Here is a 9,762-nt window from a genome sequence, read left to right as displayed (position 1 = left end):
TATGTACCATGTGCCTGGTGGGTGGTGTCGTCACGTGTGATGATGCTATCTGTGTTGATGATCAGGCATGTCTTGCAGAGGTTGCCGTGGCAGGGTTGTGTGTTGTCGTGGTCGCTGTTCTCCTGAAAGCTGGGTGATTTGCTGTGAACGATGGTCTGTTTGAGGTTAGGCGGCTGTTTGAAGGCGAGTAGTGGAGGTGTGGGGATGGCCTTAATGAGGTGTTCATCGTCATCGATGACATGTTGAAGGCTGCGAAGAACATGGCATAGTTTCTCTGCTCCGGGGAAGTACTGGACGATGAAGGGTACTCTGTTGGTTGCGTCCCATGTTTGTTTTCTGAGGAGGTCTATGCAATTTTTCGCTGTGGCCCATTTGAACTGTCGAACGACGAGTCGAGCGTCATATCCTATTCTTACGAGGGCATCTTTCAGAGTCTGTAGGTGTCCATCGCGTTCCTCCTTGTCTGAGCAGATCCTGTGTATTCGCAGGCCTTGTCCATAGGGGATGGCTTCTTTAACATGGTTCGGGTGGAAGCTGGAGAAGTGGAGCATCCTGAGGTTGTCCGTGGGCTTGCGGTAGAGTGAAGTGCTGAGGTGTCCGTCTTTGATGGAGATTCATGTGTCCAAGAATGAAACCGATTCTGAGGAGTAGTCCATGGTGAGTTTGATGGCGGGATGGAACTTGTTGATGTTATCGTGTAGTCTTTTCAGTGACTCTTTGCTGTAATAATAATAATAATAATAATCAACTTTATTGTCATTGTTAGTGCACAAGTGCAGTACAACAAAATGTAGGCTTGCGGCTCCCGAGAGTGTACATTTAGATTAAGACATTTAAACATTCAATATTCATTTGGCTTGTAATACATTAACATAAACATAATAAAGTGCATTGGCAGATGTGCAGGCTTTAGAGTTTATTTGTGGAGTTCAGTAGGATGACAGCCCTGGGAAAGAAGCTGTTCCTAAATCTGGTTGTTCGGGTGCGAATGCATCTGTAGCGTCTCCCAGGTGGCAGGAGGGCGAACAGACTGTGGCTGGGGTGGGTAGGGTCTTTGATGATGGTCCGTGACCTCCGTAAACAGCGTTTCTGGTATATGTGCTATATGGTCGGTAGCCGGGTGCCGGTAATGCATTGGGGAGTTTTGACTACCCGCTGCAGGGCTTTCCGGTCATAGTAGCTACAGCTGCCATACCATACTGGGACACAGTTCGTCAGGATGCTCTCTATTGTGCAGCGGTAAAAGTTAGAGAGGATCAGGGGTGACAGGTTACATCCCTTCAGCCTCCTTAGGAAATATAGGCACTGCTGGGCCTTCTTCACCAGAGAGGAGGTATTGAGGGACCAGGAGAGGTCTTCCGTGATGTGGACTCCGAGGAACTTAAAGCTGTCCATCCTTTCCACCACAGCCCCATGGATGTGGATGGGGGGGTGACTTCCGCCTTTAGACTTCCTGAAGTCCACACTGATTTCTTTGGTTACCTTGATGTTGAGGGTCCATAGGAAGAAAATGTCATCGATATATCTGGTGTATAGCATTGGTTGGAGGTCCTGTGCAGCGAAGAAGTCTTGCTCAAACTTGTGCATGAAGATGTTGGCATATTGGGGTGCGAATTTGGTCCCCATGGCTGTTCTGTGTGTTTGGGTAAAGAACTGGTTGTCGAAGGTGAAGACATTGTGGTCAAGGATGAAGCGGATGAGTTGTAGGATGGCGTCTGGTGATTGGCTGTTGTTGGTGTTGAGTACTGAGGCTGTCGCAGTGATGCCGTCATCATGGGGGATACTGGTGTAGAGTGCCGAGATGTCCATCGTGGCGAGGAGTGTTCCTGGTTCAACTGGTCCGTGAGTGCTGAGTAGAGCAGAAACTGATAGCCAAGTTCCGCACTCATGAGGACGGCCTCAACCGGGATCTTGGGTTCATGTCACACTACATGTAACCCCACCTGACGTAGGGTCATCCAGACTCGAGTCGTCGTTGGCTTGTTCTCTCTACACAGATGCGGCCGGACCTGCTGTGATTTCCAGCAAAAAAAATGTTTTTTTGTCTGTTTTTTGTTTTTCATACAGACCCCAGCATCTGCAACATTTGACCCCTTGTGACCCCACCTCATTGTTCTTTGATGTAATGTTTTCCTGACTGACCTGTTTGGACACCATTCACACCTTTGATTGCTGTGATTATCTCTCTGCTGAGGTGTGATAAATGGCAGTTAGAAAGATTACCTGTAATCTCTGACCATATAAGCTGTGTCTTTATGCATCTCTCCACTTCACCTGATGAAGGAGCAGCGCTCTGAAAGCTTGTGATTTCAAATAAAACTGTTGAACTATAACCTGGTGTTGTGTGACTTCTTATACTACAACAGTCAGTGTGGGAACATTCACCAAATGGAAGGCAACTCACCACCATCTTAAAGGGCAATTGGGGATGGGGCACTAAATGCCAGCCTTTCCAGAGACACCCATGTCCTGTGAATGATTTTTTTTTTAAATCTTAAAATCTGAGATCGCTGCTAGCCACGGGCTAAGGGATATGGAGTTGGGAGAAAGATCAGCCATGATCTCATTGAATGGTGGAACTGGCCTGAGGGGCTGAATGGCCTGGTCCTGTTCCCAGCTACTATAAATGCATCCTTGCTCACTCCACTATCAAACTAAATGGTTGTGCTTCCATTTGAATTCTAGTCCTGTTCCTGCTGTGAGCTTGTCTGTGGCTTCTGAGTCTCAGTCCCTCAAGTCTCTGGTCTGAGACCTCTGATTTCACCACTAATGAGAAGCCCCTGACCATCAATGGGAGCAGTGGAATTGAATTGTAATTCTCTTGCAGTGTGCACAGTGGATGGCCAGTTCATCATAGTAATTTCCAAGACCCTGATCCTTCCTGCCCTCAACCTATCATCTCTGTATGTGAAAGATGGACAAGAAGCGCAGTGCAGGCCTAAACTAACCACTGCCCAGCTTGTGACCTTCCACTTCCCGATTACCTCTTGTGGCTCGACCAAGCGGGTGAGTATTAATGGGCCGAGCATTCTCCACCTGAATGAACCAGCTCCCTATTAACCAGTTTTCTCACTGCAGGAGGAGAATGGAACCTTGGTGTATGAAACGGATGTGTTGGGTAAGAGGATGATTCTGACTAGAAACTGGGCTCAATAACATGGGACAGCACCTTCAGGTAGGAGGATGGTGGGGAGATGTTGGGGTTGGAGGGATGTGTTGCTGGATGAAGCTCCACCTGCTATTGTCTCTCTGCAGCCTGCATGTCCAGTGCAAGTACAAGGGGAGGAAAGAGACTGGCTTACAAATCAATGTCACGGTTTACACGGCTCCTCCACCACCTCCAGCTTCTGATGATGGGCTTCTGAAACTGGAACTGAGAATTGCAAAAGGTACAACGGCCCTGGGTAATGGCGAAAGAAGCACTGGGAATGTATCAATGCAGGGAGTTACTGGTTCTTGTGTCTGCATTTCAGGTGGTAACTACAGATTCTGATATGTGGATAGTGACTACCCCATTCAGAGTATCCTTCAGGACCCAGTGTTTGTGGAGGTTCGTGTCCAGGACTGCATGGACCCAATGATTGTCCTGAGGTTGCATGACTGCTGGGCGACTCCTGTCCCAGCCCCAAACTTCGAGGTGCAATGGAGTCTACTGGTGGATGGGTAAGGAAAGGCTTAATGGAAGGGCTAATGGTTTTAAAAATTGATATAAAATGATGGGCAGGGAAAGACCAACTGTTCCATCAAGCCTGCCCCACACTCTGGCTGTAGCATTGTGACCAGACAGTTCCTACTCCTCTCATCCAAATAACCACGTAATCTCCTGGGAGAGAAAGAAAATGGAGGACCAATAAGGAATGGCGGGGGGGGGGGGTCGGGCGGGGAGGGGGTGTTGGGGGGGATATACTCTGATTCCTCTGATTGCATCAGGTGATTGCATCCAGTCCTGGAGATCACATGGGCCACACTCTGCCAAATGTTAATTGCGTAGACACTTGCCTTCTATATGTGATCTGATCTCTGCTTCTGGCCAAGGACCAGTCCAGCTCTCCCCTGTACGGTGTGCAGTGAATTAGCACCCACCCCATGTCAATGTCTTCTAGTCACTCGCTACTCTCTAGCTGGTGGGGTAGGAAGGAGAACCACCCAATATTCGTCTATTCCTACTCTTGCCCAGTTTAAACCCCTCCCCATGTCCTTGTATCTCAAACTGTAATAATCTCAGCAAGGATGCTATACAGCCCTTTATAGATCTCCATCAGGCCACCTCTAATTCTACGCTGGGCAAGGATAAATAGACACAGCACAATGTGCCTGAGTAGCTAATGTTCTTATAGCTAGGAATCATTCTCGTAGTTCCTCAGTCCCTTCTCCCATGTAGACAGGAAGCAGAGGGTAATTTTGTGACTGGAAGGCTGTTTCCAGTTGGGTTCTGCAGGGCTTAGTACTAAGTCCCTTGCTTCTTGTGGTATACATCAACGATATTGACTTAAATATAGCGGTGTATGATTAAGAAGTTTGCAGATGATACTAAAATCATCTGTGTGGTTGATACTGAAGAAGGAAGCTGCAGACTGCAGGAAGATATCAATAAATTGGTCAGGTGGGCAAAACAGTGGGAAATGGAATTCAATCCGGAGATGTGTGAGGTAATGCATTTGGGGTGGGCTAACAAGGAAAGTGAATACACATTAAATGGTAGGACACTGAGTAGTGTAGAGGAACAAAGGGACCTTGGCGTGCATGTCCACAGATCCCTGAAGATAGCAGGCCAAGTAGATAAGGTGGTTAAGAAGGCATACGAAATGCTTGCCTTTATTAGACATGGCATAGAAAACAAAAGCAGGGGGGTTATGCTTCAACTGCAGAAAACACTAGTTAGGCCTCAGCTAGAGTACTGCATGCAGTTCTGGTCACCACATTACAGGAAAGATGTGATTGCACTAGCGGGTACAGAAGAGATTTACAAGGATGTTGCTGGGAGTAGAGAATCTTAGCTATGAGGAAAGACTGGATAGGCTGGGTTTGTTTTCCTTGAAACAGAGGAGGCTGAGGAGACCTTATTGAGGTGTATAAAATTATGAGGGGCCTAGATAAAGTGGATGGAAAGGACCTATTTCCCTTGGCAGAGGGGTCAAAAACCAAGGGGCACAGATTTAAAGTAATTGGTGCAAGGTTTAGAGGTGGGTAGTGTGATTAGGCTGGATAGCTCTTTGTTGGCCGGTGTGGACGCGATGGGCCGAAATGGACTCCTGTGCTGCAACTTTCTATGATTCTGTGAGGGGACCAAAACTAGGTGTAGTACAATCGATGCATTCTAATCAATGACTTGCATAGTGACCGAACGTTGTCCTTTGATTTGTACTGAATAGTTCTATGAATACAATCCAATACCCTGTTGGCTTTAGCTAAGTTTCTCTACATTGAACCTGAACCTTTTCTCTCGATCTTTCAGTATTGTTCCATGCAACACTTACTATTGCACTAAGAAAGCTGATTGTGACCTCAGCTTTAGAGTAATGGGGTGAACTAAATGGTACATTGTAGCCCAGAGGTGGGTGTAGATGGCTACTTTCTCATCGAAGTAATGGCTTGAACTCTAACCCTTGCCACAAATGCCAAACTAAAATCCCTTTTTTTTATTGGACCAATTTTTTTTTCTGCCCCCACTGACTGACCCTCCTGTTGCAGGTGCCCCCACTGACTGACCCTCCTGTTGCAGGTACTCACACTGACTGACCCTCCTATTGCAGGTGCCCCCACCGACTGACCCTCCTGTTGCAGGTACTCACACTGACTGACCCTCCTGTTGCAGGTGCCCCCACCGACTGACCCTCCTGTTGCAGGTACTCACACTGACTGACCCTCCTGTTGCAGATGCCCCCACTGACTGAACCTCCTGTTGCTGGTGCCCCTATGAGGGTGATGACTACCAGACACTCCTGTGTTTTCCAGGCTGCAGTTCCAAACCCATCACATGCGGTTTGAAGTGAAGACTTTTGTTTTCCTGGATGGAGACTCTGCTCAGGATGACTGTACATCCAAATGTGGCCTAAGTGAGTCCTTGATTTAATCTCTCACTGAACCAGGGATTTTGTTCTGATCCAGAATTTGTTTGTAGTCAAAGCAAACTAATTTCCTTGTGTTACAGTAATATCTGGTTAGTTCCCTGCAACTGGGGGTTTATCACTCTCTCCCTCCCAATATGAACAAACCTGCTCTCAATGGAAAGGACCCTTGTCTATAAATGGGAGCCACAACTCTTAACAAGAATCTCCAGGGACTGACTGCAAGCCTGTCAGAACTTAAGAAATGGGAGCAGGAGCTGGCCATTCGGCCCCTCGAGCCTGCTCCACCATTCAATGAGATCATGGCTGATCTGATCTTGGCCTCAACACCACTTTCCCGCCCGTTCCCCATAACCCTTGACTCCTCTGTAGCTCAAATATGTATATCTCCGCCTTGGATATCTTCAATGATTACGCCTCCACAGCTCTGGGGTAGAGAATTCCGAAGATTCACAACCCTCTGAGAAGAAGTTCCTCCTCATTTTCATTTCAAATAGGTGGCCCCTTATCCTGAAACTGTGCACCCCTAGTTCGAGATTCCCCCATGAGGAGAAACATCCTCCCTGCATCTACACTCAAGCCCTCTCAGAATCTTATGTTTCAATAAGATCACTTCATTCATCTAAACTCCAATGAGTATAGGCTCAACCCTGTTTCATAGGACAGCCCCTTCATCTCAGGAATTAATCTAGTGAACCTTCTCTGAACTGCCTCCAATGCAAATATATCTCTACTTTTAAATAATGAGACCAAAACTGTACACAGTACTCCAGGTGTGGTGTCACCAGCACCCTGTACAGTTGTAGCAAGACCTCTCTACTTTTATACGCCATCCCCCCTTGCAATAAAGGCCAACATTCCATTTGCCTTCCTAATTACTTGCTGTACCTGCATGCTAACTTTGTGTGTTTCATGTACAAGGAGACCCAGATCCCTCTGTACTGCAGCATTGGACAGTCTCTATTTTTTTTAAATAATTTGCTTTTTTATTTTTCCTACCAGTGGATAACCTCACATTTTCCCACATTACACTCCATCTGCCAAATTTTTGCCCACTCACTTAATCTATCCATATCCGTTTGCAGACTGTGTCCTCCTCACAATTTGCTTTCCCAGTTATCTTTGTATCATTAGCAAATTTGGCTACAGTACACTCTGTCCCTTCATCCATATCATTAAAATAGATTGTAAATAGTTAAGGCCCCAGCACTGATCTCTGTGGCACCCCACTAGTTACAGTTTGCCAACTGGAAAATGACCCATTTATCTTGACTTTGTTTTCTGTTAGTTAGCCAATCTTCTATCCTTGCTAATATATTACCCCCAACCCCGTGAGCTCTTCTCTTGTGCAGTAAGCTTTTATGTGGCACCTTATCAAATACCTTCTGGAAATCCAAATACACTACATCTACTGGTTCCCCTTTATCCACCCTGCTCGTTACATCCTCAAAGAACTCTAGTAAATTTGTCAAACACTATTTCCCTTTCATACAATTAAGCAGAGTCATCATGGCTTTATTATGATTTTCTAAATGTCCTGCTATTTCTTCCTTTAATAATGGATTCCAGCATTTTCCCAATGACCGATGTTAGTCTAACAGTCCCTTAGTTTCCTTCTTTTCGCCTCCCTCCTTTCTTGAATAGGGGTGTTACATTTGTGGTTTTCCAATCCGCTGGGACCTCTCCAGAATCCAGGGAATTTCGTAGATTACAACCAACACATCCACTATCTCTGCAGCCACTTCTTTTAGATGCTAGGATGCAAGCCATCAGGTCCAGGAGACTTGTCAGCCTTTAGTCCCATTAGCTTGCCTAGTACTTTCTCTCTAGTGATGGTCATTGTTTTAAGTTCCTCGCTCCCTAAAGCCCCTTGATTATCAATTATTATTGGAATGCTTTTAGTGTCTTCTACCGTGAATATTTTGTAAGGGGTGGTGGTGTGGGTTGTTTGTCAGCTTCACCTCTGACTCCTTTGAGCAGTTCGAATCGCTCCCACTCCCTTTTGTTCTAGTCTTTGGACTTATTTGGGGGTTGTAATGAACTTGCAACAGACACCTGGGTTGGTCAAAAGAACTGAGATCTTTATTTTGAGACAGGAAAATACACTAAAACTTAAACTCTAAAAGGGAGGGGAACACTCAGAATAAGCAAGGGATAATTACAATAGACAAAAATCCCTTACTCACCCAACCCCACTATCCTAACTAGGTTGAAATCCAGAGGACCAGGAAATGCTCACCAAACGACTTTCTTGACAGATTGTAGAGGTTCGCAATTTTGGGGGTTCTCCTTATTGTGGCGGTTGGGGCCTGCCATACCCCGGACGTGGTAGAAGACTGCACCTGCGTTGTGCCTTCAGTTTGGGTTGATCCACTGATGCGGTTAGTTGCGCTGTTGGATGTATCGGGTAAGTACCCAATTTTCTTTGGTTAGGGCAAGTTTTAGGGTCTTTTGTGTCAAAATCTTACCCAGGGGTAAGTCAGACTAGCCTGTAGAGTGGAAACAAAGCTTTGAATTTCAAGTTTTCGGTGGTTGGTTTCTTGTTGGTCGCGGTGGCCCAATATTACCTGGTTGGTGGTAATATTGATAGTTGGTTTCTTTAGGCCTTCGGTTACCGTGATGTAGGGGGTGGTGTGTCGTGCCCAGCCAGCTTCGCCTCTGACTGTCCACTTTGAGCAGTTCGAATTGCTCCCACACCCCTGGGTTCTAGACACCGGACTTGGGTACAGGCGGCGATACAGAAAATCGAGTAGACAAGTGGTTTGGTGCAAGAAAACCAAAATTTTATTAAAAGCAGAATAAAGCAATCTTATGAAAATTACTGGTATGAAAATTACAGTCATAAACAATTACACTTATATGGGAATGGGGAACACATGACACATCGAGGGAAAACAATTACATTAAACAATCCCCTTATCCTTATCCCACTCCCCTATACCTAACTAGATTAAGCTATGAGGGGCCAGGAACTCATGCTCACTGATCCAAAACCTGTTGCTTAAATGGTTATGAGTTTTGAGGTCCACTCCCGCTGTACTTTGGGGTACCCCGTCGCCACATGGTCTCAGGGTGCAGCGCTGAAGTTGTTGATGTGAAGCACCCTCCCTTTTCCTCAGCTACCATCGTCATCTCGTCGCGATGGGTTTACTTCTTCTTCTCCCTCGGGCGGTCGTCGGCGGTAATGTTAAGGTTGGGTTCGATTGGCGGTCTTTATCGTCTAAAAGATTTTACTACCCATGCTTCGAACGCTAGTTTATTCATCACGGGCGTTGCCAACCTCTCTTCGAACGCCTGCTTATTCGTACTGTTCATGCATGCAACGCAAACTTATTCACCAAACGCCAGCTTATAACTAGGCATTTGGTTTTCCCCAATGCGTCTTTCGCTGCCCTTCTCTGCTTTTATCGGTTTCCCTTCTTCTTCGTCTCGTCTCGTCTCGTCTGCCCGTTTGTGGCCTGTGTGTCCTGTGTGGTTTTGAACTCGAGTCTCGTTCTCCTCCCACGTTTGGCCCCGGTGTAATGGGCGTCCTTGGTTGTTGAGCGGCGTGGGGAGCGAAAAGAGAGCCCACCACGAGGCCAGGGCGCGAGTACGAGCGGCAGCAGGCTGAGGCAACAAGCAAGAGATCAGAGAGCTAAGCTAAGAGACGATTACCACTGATGGGCCTACAATTATACCCGTTCTTCAACTCCTT

General features: G+C 46.5%; 1 pseudogene; it reads left to right on the top strand.

The window, feature by feature from the left end:
* The window catches only part of LOC147108394 (zona pellucida sperm-binding protein 4-like), a 12,124-nt pseudogene extending 6,051 nt beyond the window's left edge, over positions 1–6,073 (top strand).
* The last annotated feature ends 3,689 nt before the right edge of the window (positions 6,074–9,762 follow it).

Source organism: Somniosus microcephalus, chromosome 13, assembly GCF_052327205.1.
Source record: "Somniosus microcephalus isolate GS21.2 chromosome 13, FLI_Smic_1.0, whole genome shotgun sequence".
NCBI classification, from domain to species: Eukaryota; Metazoa; Chordata; class Chondrichthyes; order Squaliformes; family Somniosidae; genus Somniosus; species Somniosus microcephalus.
This window is presented reverse-complemented; position numbering and strand designations above follow the sequence as displayed.